The sequence below is a fragment of the Zalophus californianus genome, chromosome 3 (assembly GCF_009762305.2).
Source record: "Zalophus californianus isolate mZalCal1 chromosome 3, mZalCal1.pri.v2, whole genome shotgun sequence".
NCBI lineage: Eukaryota > Metazoa > Chordata > Mammalia > Carnivora > Otariidae > Zalophus > Zalophus californianus.
In genome coordinates, this window is record NC_045597.1 from 168,203,248 (window position 1) to 168,226,005 (window position 22,758).

General features: G+C 36.9%; 1 protein-coding gene across 5 annotated transcripts in view; it reads left to right on the plus strand.

Annotated features, from left to right (window-relative positions):
• MAP2 (microtubule associated protein 2) overlaps window positions 1-22,758 on the plus strand; it is a 282,492-nt gene that overhangs the window by 35,926 nt on the left and 223,808 nt on the right. The window lies entirely within an intron of this gene.

The following is a 22,758-nucleotide window of genomic DNA, read 5'->3' on the forward strand; positions in this document are numbered from 1 at the left end:
CTGGGTGGCTTTGCTGGTAAAGCGCCAAGTCTTGATTTTGGCTCAGATCATGATCTCAGGGTCCTGAGATCGAGCCCTGCCTTGGGCTCCATGCTGGTCCTGGAGCCTGCTTAAGATTCTCTCTTTTCCTCTCCCTCTGCCCCCGCCCCCGGAAATGGGCTCTCACTCTCTCTCTCTCTCTCTCTCTCTCAAAAACAAAAACAAAAAAACAGAGAAGCACTAACCAGTTGGAAGACCGCACCGTGCGTCTTACTTTGGATGTTCTCTTCCACAAATGTTTTGCTAATTATTGCTAATTACAAATTATTATTAATATGAGATGAAGTCACTGATTTAGTATTTTGCTAGTGTTTTGTCCTTAGTTGTGTGGTTTAATAAACATAAATATATTTTAAAAAGATGACTTAAACTTTCTGACACTGCTTCTCTCCACTTAGTTTTAAGATCTTCAGCTGTAAATCACCTTTGCATAATGGCTTTTGGGAATCCAACTTCTTTCAACTTGTGTGTAATTATCTGCTTACTTGCCTGCTCTTCTATCAACCCCCTGTACACTCACGTGTGTGTGCTCACACACACACACACACACACACACACACATACACACACACACTCGTAAGCAATTTGAAAGCCACAATGTGTCTTTTCTCTCTATATTCTCAACATCTACGTCATCATGGTTATTTGATATATGATAGAAGGAGAAAAATCAGGGAGAGATTGGTGAAAGGATGGAGAAAGTGGTTTTTATCCTAAGGCCTTATACAGCTATTCTATAACTGTAAACTTACCCTTCACTCAGTAACGTGGTATTTTAAAATTTGTTCTGATAAGTTACACTAGGACCATTATGTTTTATTTCATAGAAGATAATGAAAAGCAACCTCCTACCATTTCTTAACTTTTATTGTCTCACAAAAGGCATCCTTTTAACAAAGAATCCCTTTAGTGCTTTATGATGCACTTGTAAGTAAGGTCTGACTTCCCCAGCCCCTAGATACCTTGAGAATGTATTTCTTTTTCTGGTCTCTCTCTGAGGAGAAAACAGCTTTTAACCTATTCTTTCTTTTTGGATTTTTATGAGATGCACTTATAATACATTTAAAGTGAAAAATCTTAAAAGTGTATGTACCAAAATACCAATGCCCGTGGTTCACATATGGGAAAACTGGCATCCAGTTGCACGGGATCAGAGAGTAAAAACAGGATTATTCCAAAAACATTATAGGTAAAACCAGGATTAGATTTAGAGTCTCCAGTTACCTCACAGGGCATCATCTACTGCAAGACCATTTTTTCTTAAACCGGCGCCTGGGTGGCTCAGTTGTTAAGCGTCTGCCTTCGGCTCAGGTCATGATCTCAGGGTCCTGGGATCGAGTCCCACATCCGGCTCCTTGCTCAGCAGGAAGCCTGCTTCTCCCTCTCCCACTCCCCCTGCTTGTGTTCCCTCTCTCGCTGTCTCTCTCTGTCAAATGAATAAATAAAATCTTTAAAAAAAAAAAAAAGGTCATTCATGTGAGATTTAAAAAAAAAAAGAAAGAGTTGAAATAATCTGTAATAATTGTTTAGTCTCTTCTCCTGCTTTATCATTACAGGTACCTTTTTATTGGAGGTTTGAATGTTTGTAAAATATTATTATTAGTCTGAGTCAAATTAGAGACTAGATTCAGTGAAGTAAATAAAATTATTGATGTAGGATTTGCTTGCTGTTAAACTATTTCTTGCTCCCTAGATTTAGATTTAGATGTTTACAAACATCTCCCTCATTGAGACATCCAGTTCTTGACATGATCAGTGTTGTAGGTGCTCAAATCACAGAGTTCAGGAATGTTTAATGAATGCCGACAAGTCTGGAATTTGGGGCTGTGCTCTGTGCCATTCCAAATTTCATGAATGATTGAAATGATCCATTAAAATAGATTAATTATTGCATTTTAGTACCAAGATAGGACTAGCTTGTCCCTTGTTGACATAACTTTAATTTTAGTCTTCTTTCTGAGGAGGTGTTGGCATGGCTACTTTGGTTGAAAATAATATAAATTTCTTTAGGTATTTATAACCATCTATTCCCGACCCTTGAATTAATGTGGTAAAAATCCCTACATGTGATTAATTAAAGGTTTCAATGAAATAACTTAGATTTATTCAAATAATGCTGCTTGTGGAAGAAAGTGATGGCTGACAGACTCTTCTGGTAACATTGTTAGATAGTGTTTGTTGTTTAGGGTAGGGAAAGTTTGAGCAACCTGAGGGAGGAGACATTATTTCAGTTCCTGAAAGAATTATTTCTATTTCAATTTTCCTGGAAAACAGAGGTATGACTTTACAGATATTAAATTGTACATTATTTGTTGATTCCAGTAGTGATTGATTTATCTTAATCCAGCATTCAATTAGCTGTCCTACATTCAGTTAATTATCCTATATTTATCGCTAATATTTTAATAGCATACATGTCCATGTTGAAAAAAATCAGCTTGAATGAAAGATTACAAAGACATAGATTTTTCAAAATAATTTTGTCTACTAATATCACCATATAAGGTCAATATGGACAATTAGTAGAGTTTTTAAAATAGAAAGACAAATTAAAATTTTATTATTTCCCTAACAACTGGAATAATTTTGTAACTTTTTCTTTAAAGATTTTTATTTATTTATTTGACAGAGAGAGAGACAGCGAGAGAGGGAACACAAGCAGGGGGAGTGGGAGAGGGAGAAGCAGACTTCCCGCTGAGCAAGGAGCCCCACGTGGGGCTCAATCCCAGGACCCTGGGATCAGGACCTGAGCCGAAGGCAGACGCTTAACGACTGAGCCACCCAGGCGCCTTGTAACATTTTCTTTAAAAAGTGTTCTTTTTTTATTAGTGTGACTATAGGGCAGTGTGTGGATATACACACACACAGACACAGATCATTATAATTGTGTGGAAATAATTATAGACTGTTCTATGCTTTACCCTATTCATGTCATGTCATAAAATTTCTATTCCAGGCTGAATGCGTTTTATCATAAGGATGGACTATGACCATTCTCCTGCTGTTGGGCACTTCGGTTATTTCCAAAGGTCAGGGGTTAATAAAGTCATAGAGCTAGAAGGGGGTTAGAGAAGATTTAATCCAGTTCCTTTCCTTTTATAATTAGATTTCATAGTTAGAACTAAGGTCTAGGGAGGTTAATTGACTTAGGGATTATTTTTATTTTCTTTAGAAAAAATGTGAGTTATGTAATTCCAAAAATATTTTTTTTCTTTAAAAAAAAAAGTAGTGAAAGAAAAATAAACTGAATCAGTCAAGGCACTTTCAAAATAGAATAAAAAATATGGATGAGTAATCTATCATTGGGGTGACTAATATATCATTTGCTATAAATATTTTCTTCACATTTTAAAAGGCAAAATATGTTCATATAACATAACTTTTGTAGTTGCTATCACTGTAAGAAAGGGACACCCAAAATATGGCACTAAGTGAAATCAGAAAATGAGTTTCTGCTCTGCTTTCTCCAAACTGAGCTAATTATGTGAGTATAAAGAGAGCACATGTTGAAAACTAAACTTGGTTTTTAAAATTCTTTCCATTCTAATAATCTGAGTTATTGCAAGGAACAATAATACTTTTTCCACTCTAGGACATAACTATTTGGCCTTTAACTTATATTTCATTTCCTTATATAGTGTTCACAACACTATAATTTATGGTTTTCCATGTGAGTCTAAATGGTAGTTTATTTGGCAAATGCCCTTAGGACTTAGATATATGTCAGTTCTTGTGAGTTTTACCTTTTCCTGTTCTAATGGTGCCTAGAGTTGTGATTTTTTTAAGAATATGTGTATCAGTGGGCTATGCTTCATTTTCCAGGAGCAGCATGATGGGGAAGCCAAGCCTCTTCAAAGCTCGAGGCCTAGGTCTTTCTCATGTCTAGCCCCGCTTAAGACTACTGGACAAGGGGTGAAAAAGAATCAGAAATGTTGACACTTAATTTAGGCCATGAAGAACATTTCCTTGCCAAATTACCTAAAGCTAAGACTGAATGTGTGAATTTAAGTGTCATCAAACTTCGAACAGGCTGGTTCCTACAAAAGTCTCATAATACTTCTGAAGAAATGCTATTTAGTCCAAGGACTACTACTACTACAGATTTTATCTCAGTTTTTTTGTAGAGTAATATTTGAGAATAAAATGAGATTCTATCAGCTATTAGTGCCTGCCTTTGCCACCCAACAGAATGGGATCTGTATTAGCTCTTGGTTCAAAGATCACCTGCAAATCACGGTCTATACCCTTCACATTCCTTTTTTTCAAAGTAACTAACTCATCTTGGCCACTTATTCTAGACTGACATTTTCTCCTAAAATAACATTTTAGGAAATGTAACCCTGGACTAGTTACTTAACCTCTCCATGTCCTTATCTGTGAAATGAGACTCCTAATAATACCTTTACTATAGGGTTGTTGTGAAGATTGCCTAAGAGTGCCTGGCCCATAATAAATGTTCTGTATATAGGTACATTTATCAGGAGCCTACTAGGTGCCAGACACTTTATATACACCATCAGAGTTATCTCATGGCATTCATACCCATTTTACAGATGAAGAGGTGTGGACTTTGAAATGGTAATTTAATGAAGGGATAATGAAGCAAGAGTTCAAACCAGAATCACCTGACTAATTCCATTATCTAAGTGCTATATAGTTCTCCCTCCATGAAAACCCTTAAAGAAGGGACGTCTATTTGTTTCAGAAATAGCAGGGTTAAAAAGAACTCGTTTCATCCATGATGTGATAATAAGCCAAGAAAGCAATATATTACATTGCTGCTGTCTTCAAAATAAAAGGCGCCCCTTGGTATCTCATGAGGTGAGAGGGACTGAAGGCCTGAATAGTATGTGGGATGTAAGAGAGTGTTGGTCCACGGAGTTAGACCTCCTCTCCTTGCCCCAACCTCCCAAATTCCAGCTACCAGTTGACATTTTTCCCTGAATGTTCCACCGGTACTTCAAGCTCAGTATGTCCCCATGAGAACTCACCACCTCCTCCAAACCCTCTCCTACTTGTTTTGTTTCTCCCATTTTTATCGAGGACACTAAACATCCACCCTTTCATCCAGACTCCGATGGAGCAGAACCTTTCCATCATCTCTGTATTTATTTGTTCACGTGGTGTCATTTCTACTTTTGCTATATCTTACTTTCCATCTTATTTCCACCCACTTGTTCTTCAGGCCTTCTGTCCCTCTTATAAAAGTATCACAACTTCTTGGGGCGCCTGGGTGGCTCAGTCGGGTGTCAGACTCTCGGTTTCAGCTCAGGTCATGATCTCATGGGTCATGGGATCCAGCCCTGCCTTGGGCTCCGTGCTCAGCAGGGAGTCTGCTTGAGATTCCCTCCCTCTGCCCCCCCAAAATAAATAAATAAATCTTAAAAAAAAAAAAAAAAAGAATATCGCAACTTCTTTACCGGCGTGTCTTTTTCAATTTCTACCACCAGCAATTTGTCTTATATACTGCTGCCAGAAGAGATATTCTAAATTCCATCCTCACCCCGGTCCCTCTTCTGAAAGTCACTTCCAGTGTCCAACAGTTCTTAAAAAATAAATTCTAACTTCCAACAACATACCAGGGAAGACCACTTATAATTTTGCAAACATAAAATTATTTTTAGTTCATCTCCCACTCCTTCTTTTCATGGACCCTCGTCTCCAACCAGGCGGTGCTACCACCATTTTCCACCATTCCTTCTCCTTTATATTCTTCTCATCAGAACTTTTCTTTGCTACTCTCTCCCTCTCTCTTTTGTGCCATTTTATTCGCCTTTTACCAGCCAAAATCTCATACGGATCTTATTACTAAAGCACTTGATTTATTTCCTGCATTTCCCCTAGGGTTAAGAGTCACTCACTCTCCCTTGTCTGGACAGAAGAGGCAGGGTAACAAAGAGGATGAGAACATGGGCTCTGGACGCCGATAGCCAGGGCTCATTCTCTGCCCTTCCAGTGGCTCGTAAGCCACAAGACCTGTATAATTTCTTAATGCTGCTGTCCTCAGTTATCATATTTGTAAAATGGGGACAGTAATAGTACCTATCTCCTAGATTGTTTTGAGGATTATATGAAATGAAAAGCACTTAGAATGGTGTCTGGCTCACAAGAAGCACTATGAAAGTTTGTTAAATGAAAGAATTAAAAGAATTGACTGTAGCAACTGGTTTATATTTCCCTTATGACAGTGATGACATATTATTGGCATGCATGATGCATGTCTTACCTAAGTCTACCCCACCCCCAATTTGAGAATGGGATTTTTGCTTTTTTCATTGTATTTGTACATAATGGGGTTTGGTACTTGGCCCTTGAAAGAGTGAACTCTTATCTTCATACTTGTTAGAATTGTTCTAAGATTTGGGCCAGCCTTACCTGGTTATTAGTTATGTCCTATCTCTCTGAGCAAGCTAATTGAGTTTGTAAGAAAACTGAAAAGTTAAAATCCTCCCTGGGACTTTCAAGTTTAGTATTTTTTTAAGCACACGAAACCTTAGATTCAGTTGATTGGGAGTTTATCCCTTCAGTCCTCAACCTCACAAGTTTTATGATTCTTGTGTTTTTATAAACTGTACTAACAGATAATGATATGGTACCTTAGCCAAGGGGTTTTACAGATTGTATCTAATTAAGCCATGGAGATGTCTTTGATTTGAGTATGTATTACCCTTACTTAGTAGGTGAGGAAACAGGAAGCAGAGGTACAGGGCAGCCAAACAATGTGGATGGGACTTAAAGCCATCTGACTCCTCCAGTGCCCGGGGCTGCCAACATGTGGGAACATTTCTCTGCTGCTCTGAACTTCCAGGATATGTTACTTCCGAATGGTCCAAGGTAATATCCAAGATGATATTCTCAGGACCACACTGTGAGCCACAGAATGCATCAGATCATGGAATTTTCTTAATAAGAATCAGAGAGTTGGAAGAGATCTTGGATATCATCTTGTTCAATTCCTTATGCATGAATCCCCTTTAAGCAAATTTATTACCTGAGCTCATTCAGCCCTTATGTGAATACCTCCAATGTTAAGGAACTCATTATCTCTTAAGTCGGCTTATCACATTTTTCTAGAAGGAGTTCTTAGTACCAAGTTGTGGCTTGTCTTCTTGCAGTTTGCTCATTTTGCAAGTTTTTTCCCTTCTTCCCTTAAACTATTCATGATTTGTCTGATATTCTTCCATAGGAAGGTTGTTCCAGGATGAGACGACAGATAACATGCCCCATCTCTGGGTCTTCTTCTCTAAGCTGAATATCCTTAGTTCTTGCAGTCCATGCTTTTTGTTTCCAAAAGATTGAAAGTAATAATTTATCAAATTATTGACAAACCTATCAAACATAGGTTTCTAATGTGACCCAATTTTTCATATTTTATCTAAAAACAAAAACCTCCTTTTTTGATCATTCTCAAGTAAGTGTATGTACAGTATGCTTTTCTTCGGTGGCAGTTAATGGGTTCTCCCTCTTTTCCTCTCCATCTTCTTAGGAAGAGAAAAAGCATTGATAGGCTCATCCCATTCTTTATCTTTTGCTTTCTTACTGCACCTGCTTCCTCCCTTCACACTCAACCTCTTTGTCTCTTTGTCTCTATTTCCCTTTCTTATACACACACACACACACACGCACGTGCATGCACACTTCAGTGCCTTGGTTCCTACCCAGGCTAAGAATTGCCTAAGCAAATTACCTCATGCTTGCAGACTGCTATTGTAGAGATAATTTGCCTTTCAGCTGCACACATTAGGATTTGAATTCCATCATTGCCATTTACTAGCTCTGTTATCGTAACTCACTGCCTTTCCATTTCTTCACCTGCAAAATGGAAAATTAAATTCTTCTCTTACTGGCAAGTAGTGACTATTAAATGAAATAGTAAATGGGAGAGTGCCTGGCTTATAATAAGTTTTTAAGAACTGTAGAGTTTCCGTTCCAGTGTGGGTCTACATTCTCAAGAGCCCACCTACCAGTTTTATTATGATTTGCTGCATCAAACACATATGTTTGCTCTCAGACCTTAGTCATCCATATTTTTTTAATATAGCAAATCTTCAGTGTTCAGAATTAGTATGGCATGTTTGAATTTAAACACTTGTAACTGAAAGAAGTGAAAATCCAAACAATGCTTTGGGCGAGGCAAATGATGTGCAGGAGAAGATGATCATTGGAAACAGCTTGTCATGTAGATGAGCAGTGCCCCCTTGGCACTGTTTTAAAGGCAAAAAAAATTACATATGGCAAAGTGCTCTTGTATATTTATCCAGTCGGGCATATTATTAATGTGTCTTCTTTAGCAGTTTGAGTTTATGCTATGTTGTAATTACAAATACTGCCCCCCCTTTGTAGACTTCTCTTCTGCCCTATTTAGAGAAGAAACTCAGTGCAAAACATTTTTTTCTTCAATAATTCCCCTTCCCCTCTGTGTGTGTGTGTGTGTGTGTGTGTGCGTGCACGCGTGTTTACCCCTTTAAAGCAGATGGTGTCACTGAACCACAGTGGGTAATAGAGAAACCTAATCAGAACGAGACCCTGTCTTTCTTATCCACAGCTTCTCAACCTCAGCCCCATCAACACCCATCAACACCCTCGGTTGTTCTGTCTGCCTCATGACTCCCATACATGGTATGTTTTCAATTCCAAGGTTGACTAGGGGCACCTCCTCAGTCCGGTCCATCATCTTCCAAGATCAGCTACCTGGATTCCAAAAGTGAATACGGAAAGGGAACACCTTTCTAAGGGCCAGAACTACCTACACAGAGCATTGGGAGCTCTGGATTTAAAAAGTCCAAAAAGCTTTTCTGGCTTTACCAAGTCCAACAGAAGCTCATGCAAATTAGATATTGCACATTTTCACTGCTATGTTAAAAAGATGAATAACTCAAATGTTACGGTTAGAAGAGGTTTCAAAGTCAACTGTGTTGCTGTCCCCATTCCTCCTTCATACTAATGATTTTCCATTAGGTTAATATACTAGATATGTTATGAAAAACAGTCAGATACATATTATGTGGCCTTTGATTTTTAACTTTCACTTGAAGCCCCTCTGGGATATATTCCTGATGCCCCGGAGAGCATCTGTGTGTGTCTGGGCCATTAGCCAGAGATTTAAATTGGCAACTAGGTGTATTAAGGAGAAAATGAGCCCCTTAGGATTGTTGCAGGTGTATTAACGCCACGCAGAAAAGTACAGTCAAGGTTCTTGACTTCAGTTAGACCAGAGTGTCAATGGGCAGCACCAGTTCTAAGTTACACTGGACTTTGTCAAGTAACCCTCCTGAGGCTTAGGGCTAGGTGAATCTCAGAAAAGCCAAAGCTTGCAGTCCATGCTTTTTGTTTCCAAAAGATTGAAAGTAATAATTTACCAAATTATTGACAAAAGCATCAACATTGAGGTGGCTATTCCTAATGAAAGAAAGAGAAGTTAAACCCTAATTACTAATGAACTTTTGCCCCTAAAACATTGAGGGAGGAAGGGAAAAAAATAAAGAAGAGAATTATGTAACAGTTATGAATGGCTCAGATAGCTCAATTGAATGATATTGCTGAGTTATTGCTTTGTCATTGTTTTACTTCCAAGAAGAGAGGACTGTGAATTTGCATAAGATACTTTTACTACTTAAATCCTCCCATTGAATTAGAATGAAGTTTAGAGATCTTCTAGTCCAGTCTTGTTTTACAGAAACAAAAATTAGTGGATTGGCCATTGTCAAGCAAATATGTTCCAGGTTATTTTTATGTATGTTATTTTTGTGTTTGTCGGATTCTCCCATCATCCAATGAAGACCTTTGCTGCTAGTGTTGCAATCTGAGATCCAGGAGCAGGGTGTTGCTCTCTGGCCCAACTCAAGTCAGACCCTTCTCCAAGTGTCACAGGACATCGTCCCTACCTCAGCTTCCCACCTGGGACTGTGGTGTGTTTGGTCTGGTCTGGCTCCACTGCCTAATATCATCACTGGGACTATGTTTTGTTCATCTGTGAACTCCACTTGTTTTATAAGGGATTCATAAGCTGTTGGTGTTCAATAATTAGTTTTTGCTGACAAAAATAAATGATCATAAACCAATCTACTTAGTGACATAGAGAAGATTTAGTTACAAGTAGAAATGTTTTATTTTTCCTTCATTTTTCTGAGTATTTTAATGTAGATTAATGAATTAATGAAAATCCATTTGTTATAGAGTTAGGGACTTGAGGGAAGAGGCCACAGCAGGACTGAGGAGGTAGAAGGAGCTATAGTAACGTATACTCAAGGATTCTGTATTAATCAAGCACATTTTCGTCAAGGGACCTGCATGACTTTACTATGATCCATCACTCCCAAATGTCTGGATCTTAATTTTAAATTTTGTTCTTGGGGCTAGAGATAGACATAGAGATACAATAGAGTAGTTGCCTACTTTTATAAGATACTTTTGTCCTGTAAGGAAAAAGATCCAAGAATTCTTAATAGAGCCCTCTAAAGTGTGTGGGACTAGTTTATAATGTATTTAATAAAGGGCTGAGATATGAAGCAACTATAATAAATTAGAACATATCAGAGAACAAAGCTAAAATTATGAATTACTCTCTTAAAACTACCTTGTAAAATAATGATTAAGCACAAATTTATACCACAGTATTTTACAGCATGTATATTTTTAAGTATTATTGCATGTTTCCTTTTCAGATTTCACTAGGAGAAAATACTAGTATTTCCAGCTTATTGCATTTTTTCCCATACATCACACAGTGCTCATCACGACAAGTGCCCTTTTTAATTCCCATCACCTATTTCACCCATCCCCCCATTCCACTCCCTCTGGTAACCATCAGTTTGTTCTCTATAGTTAAGAGTCTGTTTCTTGGTTTGTCTCTTTCTCTCTTTTTTCCTTTTTTTTGTTTGTTTTATTTCTTAAATTTCACATATGAATGAAATCATATGGTATTTGTCTTTCTCTGACTGACTTATTTCACTTAGCATAATACTCTCTAGCTCTATCCATGTCATCGCAAATGGCAAGATTTCAATCTTTTTTATTGTTGCATAATATTCCTCTGTGTGTGTGTGTGTGTGTGTGTGTGTGTGTATCACATCTTCTTTATCCCTTCATCTATCAATGGATACTTGGCCTGCTTCCATAATTTGGCTATTGTAAATAATGTTGCTATAAACGTAGGGGCACATGAATCCCTTTGAATTAGTTTTTTTTTTTTTTTGTATTTTGAGGGTTTATTACTCAGTAGTGTTGTTACTGGATCCTAGAGTCGTTCTATTTTTAACTTTTTGAGGAAGCTTCATATTCTTTTCTGCAGGGGCTGCACCAGTTTGCATTCCCACCAACACTGCAAGAGGGTTCCTTTGTCTTCGCATTTATGCCAACACTTGTTTCTTGTGTTTTTTATTTTAGCCACTTTTTTTTAAAGATTTTATTTATTTATTTATTTGAGAGAGAGAGCGAGAGCACAAGCAGGGTGGAGGAGCAGAAAGAGAAGCAGACTCCCCACTGAGCAGGGAGCCCAATGCAGGTCTTGATCCCAGGACCTTAGGATTATGAACTGAGCTGAAGGCAGATGCTTAACCGCCTGAGCCACCCAGGCGCCCAATTTTAGCCATTCTGATAGGTGTGAGGTGATAGCTCATTGTAGTTTTGATTTGCATTTCCCTGATGATGAGTGATGTTAAGCATCTTTTCATACGTCTGTCGGCCATCTGGATGTCTCCTTTGGAGAAATATCTGTTCATGTCTTCCGCCCATTTTTAATTGGATTATTTGGTTTTTGGGTGTTGAGTTTTAATAAGTTTTTTATATAGCTTGGATACTAAACCTTTATCAAATATGTCATTTGCAGATATCTTCTCCCATTCCATAAATTGCCTTTTAGTTTTGTTTATTGTTTCCTTTGCTGTGCAGAAGCTTTTTATTTTGATGTTGTCCTAATAGTTTGTTTTTGCTCTTGTTTCCCTTGCTTCAGGAGATGTATGTAAAAAATGTTGCTATGGCTAATGTCAGAGACATTACTGTCTTAGCTGTCTTCTAGGATTTTTATGGTTTCAGGTCTCACATTTAAGTCTTTAACATTTTGAGTTTATTTTGGTGTGTAGTGTAAAGAAGTGGTCCAGTTTCATTCTTTTGCATGTTGTTGTCCAGTTTTCCCAACACTATTTGTGAAAGAGACTTTTTCCTCTTGCATATTCTTTCCTGCTTTGTCGAAGATTAATTGACCACATAATTGTGGGTTTATTTCTGAGTTTTCTATTCTGTTCCATTGATCTATCTGTTTTTATGCCAGTACCATACTGTTTGGATTACTACAGCTTGGTAATATAACTCGAAGTCTGGAATTGTGATATCTCCAGCTTTGCTTTGCTTTTTCAAAATTGCTTTGGCTATTTGGGGTCCTTTGTGGTTCCATATAAATTTTAAGATTGTTTGTTCTAGTTTTGTGAAAATTGCTGTCAGTATTATGATAGGTATTGCATTAAATGTATAGATTGCTTTGGGTAGTATAGACATTTTAGTAATATTTGCTCTTCTAATCCATGAGCATGGAATGTCTTTCCATTTCTATGTGTTGTCTTCGATTTCTTTCATCAATATCTTACAGTTTTCAGAGTACAGGTCTTTCTTCTCTTTGGTTAGGTTTATTCCTAGGTATCTTATTGTTTTTGGTGCAGTTGTAAATGGGATTTTCTTAATTTCTCTTTCTGCTGCTTCATTATTAGTGTATTGAAATGCAAGAGATTTCTGCACATTGATTTTGTATCCTGTGACTTTACTGAATTCATTTATCAGTTCTAGTAGTTTTTCCAGCCTACTGAATTTATTCACCCCATGCAATCCTTGGCCTACTATTTCTCTTCGGCTTCACCAGTTGAGGGTACACCACCCCACACGTTACTCACATTTCACAAACCTGATTCATAATGTTTTATGGCACTAAACCAATCTAGGGAGGCAAATTTAGAAATGGGTACTCATAACCTTAGATGCACTCTATAGTGGTTAACCCAAGGGGAGCATGAGATATGGGCATTCTACCAGGAGACGAACCAAAGCAATTTTGGTTACAACTGACTTGTGGTTTGATCTTTGCAGATGTACTTAACTTTGATCTAGGTTTTAGGAAGTCACTGTAATTCAGTGAAGCCAAGTGTGGTAAGTGCCTGAAGACAATGACATTATGCATATGTTTTGTCAGCTGGATTTTTTTTTCTTGGTCAGAAAGGGAAATTATGAGTCCTTCATATAATTCATATGGTACAGGATGGTAGAAAGGCAATCACACAGCTTTTAAAATAGTTATTATTCGATTATTCTAGTAACCTAGGAAAAAAGCAAAATCTGTAGGAAAATGATTCTCAATATTGGTTTCTGACAAATGGTTTCCCATTATATTCAGTATGTTATATTCAATATTCCTCACTTTGGAGATCAGTATTGTTATGAGAAAGAGAGAGGGGGGCTGTGTATTTTATATATGTTATTACAAAAACATTATACATTTTATATGTTACATATATATTACAAATTATGTTATTACAAAAATATACTTATATATTGGGACGCCTGGGTGGCTCAGTTGTTAAGCATCTGCCTTCGGCTCAGGTCATGATCCCAGGGTCCTGGGATCGAGTCCCACATTGGGCTCCTTGCTCAGTGAGGAGCCTGCTTCTCCCTCTCCCTCTACTACTCCCCCTGCTTGTACTCTCTCTCTCTCTCTCTGACAAATAAATAAAAATCTTAAAAATATATATATACTTATATATTATTACAAAAATCAAATGTGCACGTAAGTAACAATGGCAAATTCAGTAAGTCACAAAATACTAGGGAAAAGAGCAGTGCTTCTTGGAGGCTGAAATAGGTGATTTTCAGACAAAATATTAAGTAATTTTTACTTCACAAGGAGTTAAATGCATGGAAATTATTATTCCAGGCTTACATAGATACATATAGTTTATTTTTAAAAAGATTTTATTTATTTATTTATTTATTTATTTATTTATTTATTTATTTATTTATTTATCTATTTGGTTGGGGGGGCAGCAGAGGGAGAGGGACAAGCAGAGCCTGACATGGGTGGGGCTCAATCCCGCAACTCTGAGATCATGACCTGAGTGGAAATCAAGAGTCAGACACTCAACTGATTGAGCCACCTAAGCACCCAGATATGTATAGTTTAAACCTATAAACAAGCATGAGGAGAACATAGATCATTTTCTCAATTCAATCAATAGCATTTCCGAATCCAATTTGGTCATGATTTATCCTCTTCTTTCTAACAGGGATAATTTCAAATATAATTTAAAATAGAGATTTTTTTTTCAAGTGATAGCTTTTTACTATATTATCCATTTTGTAGAAAGCACCTTTCTCCCTACCTAATAATTTTCTGTGTATATAAAGAGGAGTGGGTTTAACTCTGTTCCTTATCTTGGTTCTATGGACTGGAAAGTTGATTTATAGTTATATATATCCTTAAACACCAATGTATTAAGGGAAAGCAGTTTGCTTATGTCATGGAATTTGCATAAAGGAGGTAACATCCTACTATGTGCTTATAATATATGCACCATGTCATAGACAAATCACAAGTCAGGGAGTACAAAACCACCTTCTAATCAGTTCTCCAAAATACATATTTGTAAGATTTTGTGTTTTTTTTTAATGTCAAAAGTATAAATTGTGGAAGGAATTTTATTATCTATTTAATTTAAGCCACTGTATACAACTCAACTACAAGTGTTCCCTCTTATTCCCACTCCAGTGCAGTTGTCTTGAGGGCACAATATTTTATAACATTTGGGAAAAATAATATTTATTTAGCAATAAGTGCTTATTTTTTAATATATTTTTTATTTACTTATGAGAGAGAGGGAGAGAGAGAGCACGAGCGAGGAGCAGGGAGGAGCAGAGGGAGAGGAAGAAGCAAAATCCCCCACTGAGCAGGGAGCCTGATGCGAGGCTCAATCCCAGGACCCCAAGATCATGACTTGAGTGGAAGGCAGATGCTTAACCAACTGAGGCACACAGGCGCCCCAGCAATAAATGTTTAATAGGTATATTCTTATTTCAACCAAGGGTATATTTGAAAGGAGAAGCCTCACAAAACTTATCACCAGAAATTATGTTGAATAGTGAAGTACAACTTAGGGGTCAAATCGATATTGTTACGTTCTAACAGAAACAACCATCCTCTGGTTTTATATGTATCCATAAAAACAACAAAAACAACCACCACAGTTTTTTGAACTATAGTTTTTAGCTTCTATTTATGTATCAATTCTGAATAAGTATCAACCTTTGTATGTATGCATTCTCCTGTCTTTTAACACATTTTTTACATTAATGCTATGTAATTATCTCAAAGTACATGGACTATAAATATTCTGAGTACCTAAGTACAAGAAACGTGGATGGAGTGGGTCACAATGTAGCAGTATTCTAGATCTTTCTATGAGGATTGTCTAGGAAAATTATAAGCAAGAATTAACATAAAGTCAGTCAATACATTCTGGGCTTTTCTTAGACAAAACTTTCTCTTCTTCAAAATAGAAGATGCTTTCAATGGTAAAATGATTTTATCCTTTTAGATTGAATATATTTTATTACAGTTAAAACTTTGCATGTCAAGAGACAGGTTTTCTTATCTTCCAAGATAGAGGAAAAAGCCTGTGGAAGAAACAAACATTTAGAAAATACTGTTATGAATTTTAAGCTGAGGCCTTCTCCAAGAACATAATGGTAGATCCTAATTTTGGAAATAAGAGTCCTGTCCATCTCAAAGTGATAACAGTCAGTTAGGACTAAGATCCATTGACCTCTGACTTAGATTGTCTCTCTTACTTTGGAATTAAGTATCTCCGTAAACAGATGCTAAAGAAAGAGGCTCATTTACAGAAGAAAGTAAAATAGCCAAACTGTAGTAATCCTTCCACAATGTTTTTTGTTTTGTTTTGTTTTTTCATTCTCTTATACTTATAATTCAGACCATAATTTAGGAACTATGTTGCTGCTTACCACTAGCTATCTTGAAAGTGAAACATAGTATCCCGGTCAGAGCCCCATTTCCCTAATGGTGATTAAAACTGGGCTGAGAGCCCAATGTAATAAAAACAGTCTCAGAGCTTTTTCACTAACCTTAGTCTGGGAAGAGCAACACTGGAGGTTTTATTTCTTGAAAAATACACAATGTCCATATGATTAAATGCTCTTTGGTTTCTTTTCCACTGCAGGCTGCACACTCAGGCCTTAATTGTTCAGCTGTTCGCTTAACCCATCACCTGAATATTGCTCTTGAATGGAATCTGTCTTGATACCAAGCCTTTTAAGTTTTCTTTGTTACAATTCATCTTTCTTATACTAAACCAAGTGTCTTCTGTCATATGAGAAAAGTGAGGTTGTTGGAGGAAAAAAAAAAGACCAACAAAGATTTTTCATTCTGCATGTATCAGGGCAAATCCTTTTTCCTGTCTTAATTGAATTCAGTTAAGTGTTCAAAAACTTTGCCACAAAGATTGGCTGAGCTATTTTTCTTTTTAAATGAGGCCAAGTCTTGTTGGCATCCATGACGAAGACCATACTGTGCAAGGGCAGATTGCCAGCAGGTTTAACGTTCAAGTCCAGTGTTCCACTGTGTCTGCTCAAAGCTTCCTCCAGAGTCATGCAGGGAAGCCACCTTGTAGGCCAGCGGTGTGCTTTCGGCACAAGTATTCTTTTCCCTGCTTTTCAGATGGTAGAGTTGGAAATAAAGTGATCATTTGCTTTCTCTCATATAAAAAAAAAGGATGGAATTTGGGGTCAGCTGGGTGAGAGGTATGCGGTAACTTGTGCCACTTTTACAACTTATGAGGCTTAAACTATTTAAAAATAAAAAATTTTTCTATTCTAAAAGGGGCAACCAGAACAACTACATATGAGAGAATCAAACTGTAATATATAAGTATGGCTCTATCTTAAGAAAATCAATTAAGTAAGGAGGGAATAAAAAGTAAAACACAGGTTTGTTTTTTGTTTTTTTTCTTTCTATGGCTTTAGGTACGTGCATGTGAGGCTTACTCTGTGCCTAAAACCCTTTACTAATGCACTTAATGGAGGGGATAGTAGAAGGTATTGGGTTATTCGGTTATTCTTTAACTCAAGCAAAGTGGTTATTTAATAATAAATGGATATTTAGGGGCGCCTGAGTAGCTCAGTCGTTAAGCGTCTGCCTTCGGCTCAGGTCATGATCCCAGGGTCCTGGGATCAAGCCACACATCGGGCTCCCTGCTCAGTGGGAAGCCTGCTTCTCCCTCTCCCACTCCCCCGCTTGTGTTCCCTCTCTCGCCGTGTCTCTCTCTGTCAAATAAATAAATAAAATCTAAAAAAATAATAATAGTAAATGGATATTTAAGTCTGTCCCTGTCTCTATGTAGGTTTCCTTCACTTCCTCTCATCTCTTTCCTCCCTCCCTCTACTCTGACAGTTCTGACATTAAATATATTGCTGGATTACTCTAATTCTTTTTTTTTTTAAACAAAGTTTTGGGTTTTTTTAAAATATTTTATTTATTTATTTGAGAGAGAGAGAGAGAGAATGAAAGAGAGAGCGAGAGCCGGTGGGGGGCGGGGGCAGTCAGAGGGAGAAGCAGACTTCCTGCTGAGCAGGGAGCCCAAAGCAAGACTTGATCCTGAGACTCCAGGATCATGACCTGAGCCGAAGGCAGGCACTTAACCAACTGAGCCGCCCAGGCACTCTGGATTACTCTAATTCAATTGCATTAGAGAAGTACCAGTCAGGCTAAAGTTTTATAGAGCCTGGTTTGGATCAGTTAGGGGTGGGGAGAAGAAAATGCAAAAATCATGGTAAACATGTCCTTATTGGTACAGTTAGCTATTACTTCCCTAGGAAGGGAAGGACGCCAGTTATTGTTCGGTTAGGAGCCCGGTTTCTGAAATTAAGCAGCACAGATTCAAATCCAGATCATGCTCCTTACATGTGAACTTTAGTGCCTAATCTCCTTATCTTTAAAAGGGGGTGGCCATGATATTATCTACATGTTAAGTGTATTAAGAGGACTGTGTGAGTTAGTACGTGTGTGTGTGTGTATGTGTGTGTGTGTATAGCATAGAATATCAGTGAGTACTAACTTATTTATCTAACTATAGGCTAATGGTTAGTAACTGCCAAGTCTTCAAAAATGTTTCTGGATATTTGAAGTATAATTTACAAAACTTCATCTGAGCAGAATATGAAATACGAACAGTAAGACTACTGTGTTGTGGACACTTAGCACATCCCAGCTACTTAGACTCTCCTACTGAACAGTCCACTTTCCAAATGTATGTCAGGCAGGGTCATGTAAATAATTTAGTTTCTGCTGGTGTTTATCATACATTATTAAAATACCAACTTGCAGTGGCTGCTACCTTCCATTCACTATAAGGTTCTGCATTGTTACTTTGTTCATATGTTAACCATTTCTCCTCCAGATATAATATGTAAATTTTTAAATTTGATATTCTGTGATATGTCTTAAATTTAAAGGAGTTGCTCATATTTCAAGTGGACATCCTCACTGTAACTAAATAGGATGAAATTCAATAGGCTGTATACTCTTCAGGATTTGAGACAACTTTATAAAGAAGTGTCTAGCATTTTCCCAGTCACACAGTTTTATTGACTTGTCTTCACTTAAGCAGTTATATTTGAGAAGCAATTAATAAAACATTCTGTATAATGAATACAATGAATATCAATATCTAATGTCCTAGTATAAGCTGATTCATTTTCAAGTTATAAAATTAAGTGGCTTCTTTTTTCCTTGAAATAGTTTAGGAAATTTGCCACAGAGTGGAGAGACTCTCAACCAATTAAGGTGTCCAGAAAAAGGAGTCCATAAATTGAGCCATAATGTCCTATGACTGAGGCTGGGGTGGGGTTGGATTGTGTGTAGTCAATGCCATCTAAAGCATATAAAATTGGTTTGTCCCCAGAAAGGTGAATTCAGGTCCAGAAGAAGAGGTGTTATACCAACATACATATACATGAAAATCCCTGCTATAGGTCCCTTAACTATGAAGCCAGATTGTCTTTAAGGTTTGAAAATAAAGGAAAGTACAACGGTAGATTCTTATTCAGAACATAGAACTTGGATATGTTTTTGTTCTAAATCTATCCTAGTCTTTGTTATTAAGCATTTATTAGCTCACCATATAATAGAAATTAAAGGACAGCTAGTCTGCATGAATTTCTTATTCATGAATTTCTTATTCATACGGAAATAGTGCCACCTTAAACAGGTGATAACTATCTTGTTATTGCTACAACTGCCTATCAATTAAGTAGGAGTGGATTTTAATATTCTCATTTTAGTAATTTGAAACAGAAGCACAAAGTTAAAGAGATTACAGTTTTTTTCTGAGTTAAAGTGTACAAGAATCCAATTCTTTTTCTTTTTTTTTTCAAAATAATGTCTTATGTGTATGAATAAGCTCATTTAACTGTGGAACTTTTAAAAAAAATAGGGCATCCTACAAGGAAACACATAGAAAAAGTGGGATTAAAGTAATTTGTCTCCAAGACAACAGTGGAATCAGTTTTGACACCTGTCTATTCATACTTAAAAACTAATAACTGGAGTTCCATTCTAAGGATTGGTCATAAGTCTTAGACCTCTAATCCAATTGTAACTCTCTCAAAGTGGAGTGCTATGCTTACCTTGTATCACTTAAATCACATAGCACCCAACCCTGCACAGTGTAGACACATAGAAATATTTGTGTAAGTGAATCTGTCAGTAAGTCAATTGTGCTGATTTAAAAAAAGCCATAATAATCATGGGTAGTTAAGGCTTATATTAAGTAAAATAATTAATGTCACCATCAGAAATCCAATGTCAGCTTCATTGACTTCAGTGTTAGTACCTGTTAGTCTATCGGAGTCAGCCTTATTAAAAATTAGGTAAACCCCTTCCCATTTGATGCATGTGGTGATACGTGTACAGGTTAATATATTATTGGCAAAGGTAAACATCAATCTCAAAATGTAAGCAGTTTGCAGAGGCATGTTGTAGAAAGAAAAAAATTCATTTGTTGGGTCCCTATTATATGCCAAATTTTCTCATATGCTCTGAACATATATTATCTCATATAATCCTCAAAAAAATCTGAGAAGTTGGCGTTCTTATCCCCATTCTAAAGATGAGAAAACTAAGGCTCATACATTTTTAAACACTAATTGGTAGAAAAAAACGGTAGGACTCAAACACATTGCCTGGGTTCTTTCCATTGTGCCAGCTACCTTAAATTTTTGTTTCTATAAGATTATAAATTGTTTGTAGCAATGCAATTTGAATACTAATGTAACACATGATAGTGGTATGATTAAAACAATCTACCTTTACAGAAGCATAGTCTGTTTTTACGGAAATAGTGCCACCTTAAACAGGTGATAACTATCTTGTTATTGCTACAACTGCCTTTCAATTAAGTAGGAGTGGATTTTAATATTCTCATTTTAGTAATTTGAAACAGAAGCACAAAGTTAAATGTTAAGTTCACAAAGCAGTGTATTTAGAAATAAAGTCATGAAGGTGTCCTTTGGGCTTTGTCAAATCTTAATTGCTAATAACACACTAATGAGTGTAAACTTCATGATCTGAAACTCTGTTTTTAGAATATTTTTCTTAATGTGAAATTTTGTACTGTGACCACAGAAAAAAATATTTTCTAAGAATTCATTTTGCTTACATTTTTACTACTGGATATAATGCATGTTCATTAAAGAAAACTTAATAATACAGAAAAGTGAGATAAACTTAAAAGAGAAAAACCCCAGCACTGAAATATATACCTTGTTTAAATGTTGACTTTATCACTAGTATTTGTACCAAGATTCAATGGCACATTTACCCCTTGTTGAAAAAAGTCATTCTTGAAATTACTTATTATATTTTGTTGATACAGTCTACTTATGATTCCTGTTTATATACAAGAAGAAATGCATTTTGAAGTTTGAGACCAAAATGTCATAATTCACTGGTCGATTTGCCTTTTGGCAATGTCAGAGTTTGTAGTAATCTTTTGAAAAATTTCCGAGTCACATCAGCATGTTTTGCCGTAGGAGAGCACACATCATTTACTTCTGTGCATCCTTTCATCCTGGAGGAGATTAAATAGAATGTGTGGAGCCTGGAAAGGTGGGTGACAGCTGGAAGAGATTTTTGTAGAGGCCTCAGAGCCTTCCAGAAGATTGATTATGCAGCATTTTCTGCCAGCTTCACCCAGGTTATCATCCCATCAGGAAATTTGGTGCTGGACCTCGTTGTGTTTCTGATAATTGAGATGACTTTAGGACATTCCCTTAATCTCCTGAAGTTTGATTCTATTTTTCAAATATATGGGTAAGGACCCTGGTACCCTGTAATCCTCCTAAGGATGATAGAAAGAAAAATTCATTTGCATTTGAAAAAAAGTAATTTTAACTCTTGTGGGAGCCATTTGTGTTGAGTGTTTAAAACAGTCAAATGACTTCCCCTGAGTTCAGTTGGAAGCTCAGGCTGCCTCCTTACCGCAGTGAATGTTTCCTGACGGTCAGTTGGGAGTTTATGGTATAGCACGAGGAACTCAAGGCAGTTTCTTGGAGGCATCATTATACTGAATCTTATCTTTCTCAACAAATTTGCTTGGGAATGAATTATTGCAAGGCCGGAAATACTTATTTTGTGCTTTCACTCTGCCTTTTTAGCACCTTGGCCTTCTTGATTTGGGATTGGCTAGAAAATAATGCCTGTTCAATTATTTAAATATCCCTGGTTAGCTATAAGCTATAATAATAAAAAAAATTTGTGTGAAAGAACTTAAAATCTTCTTGCTCTGTTCAGAAAAGCACATTGAAACTGGCAGATGGAAACACAATAGCAATTGTGTAGCATGACTGCAACCTTGACGCACACAACAGAAGTTGGTGATTGGGTTGCTTATTACAGACAGGGAGAGGCCTGTTGACTTTCTCTACTCCTAAAGAGTATATATCATTACTGTGCTGTGGCACTGGGTCCATCAGGCACCGAGTGCTCCAAGAAGTGACAGGGTGACCAGCTGTCCAGGCTACTGCTGGCTGTTTTCATATGAGTCACATGGGGCAGCGTGTTAGTGTTGCCTGACTGCTGTCAAAGTTTATTTCCCTCTCTGCTAACTGAAGATGTCTGTACCCACGGGAATTTTGAGTGGTGTATTGTAAGTAATTCTGGGCCTGGCCCAAGCACAAAGAGTTAATTTATTATGAATGGATGATAGAACCCACCTTCTGTAATTTTTTTTTATGTCTAAATTTTGGAAATGAAACACATGTTAATTATTTGGAAATATTTCAGTGCATGAGTGTATCAAAAATTGGGTCATTTGTTTTCCTTTGTCTCTCAATTACTTTATTTCTTGCATGACATTTGACATTTTGGCAAGCTAACAATTGAGGATAACCCATTACTAGAGATTGCCTTTCATTGGGAAGCAGGTAAAATGCCTGGTAATGAGTCAGAGCCAACTAAATCTAGGTCAACAGAGGTATCTTGGTTTACAGGATTAAGCAACACTGTATATGTGGAAGAACTCTTAAAATCTACAGATGTAAGGTGTTAGTTTAAGTGTTGACACCAACACTACTACCAAAACCCCCGGCTAGTTCACAAACTGCATTTGTGGTGCATTTTGAGAATGCACATGAATGTATTACATTTGCACTTTCCAACTTGAGGACAGT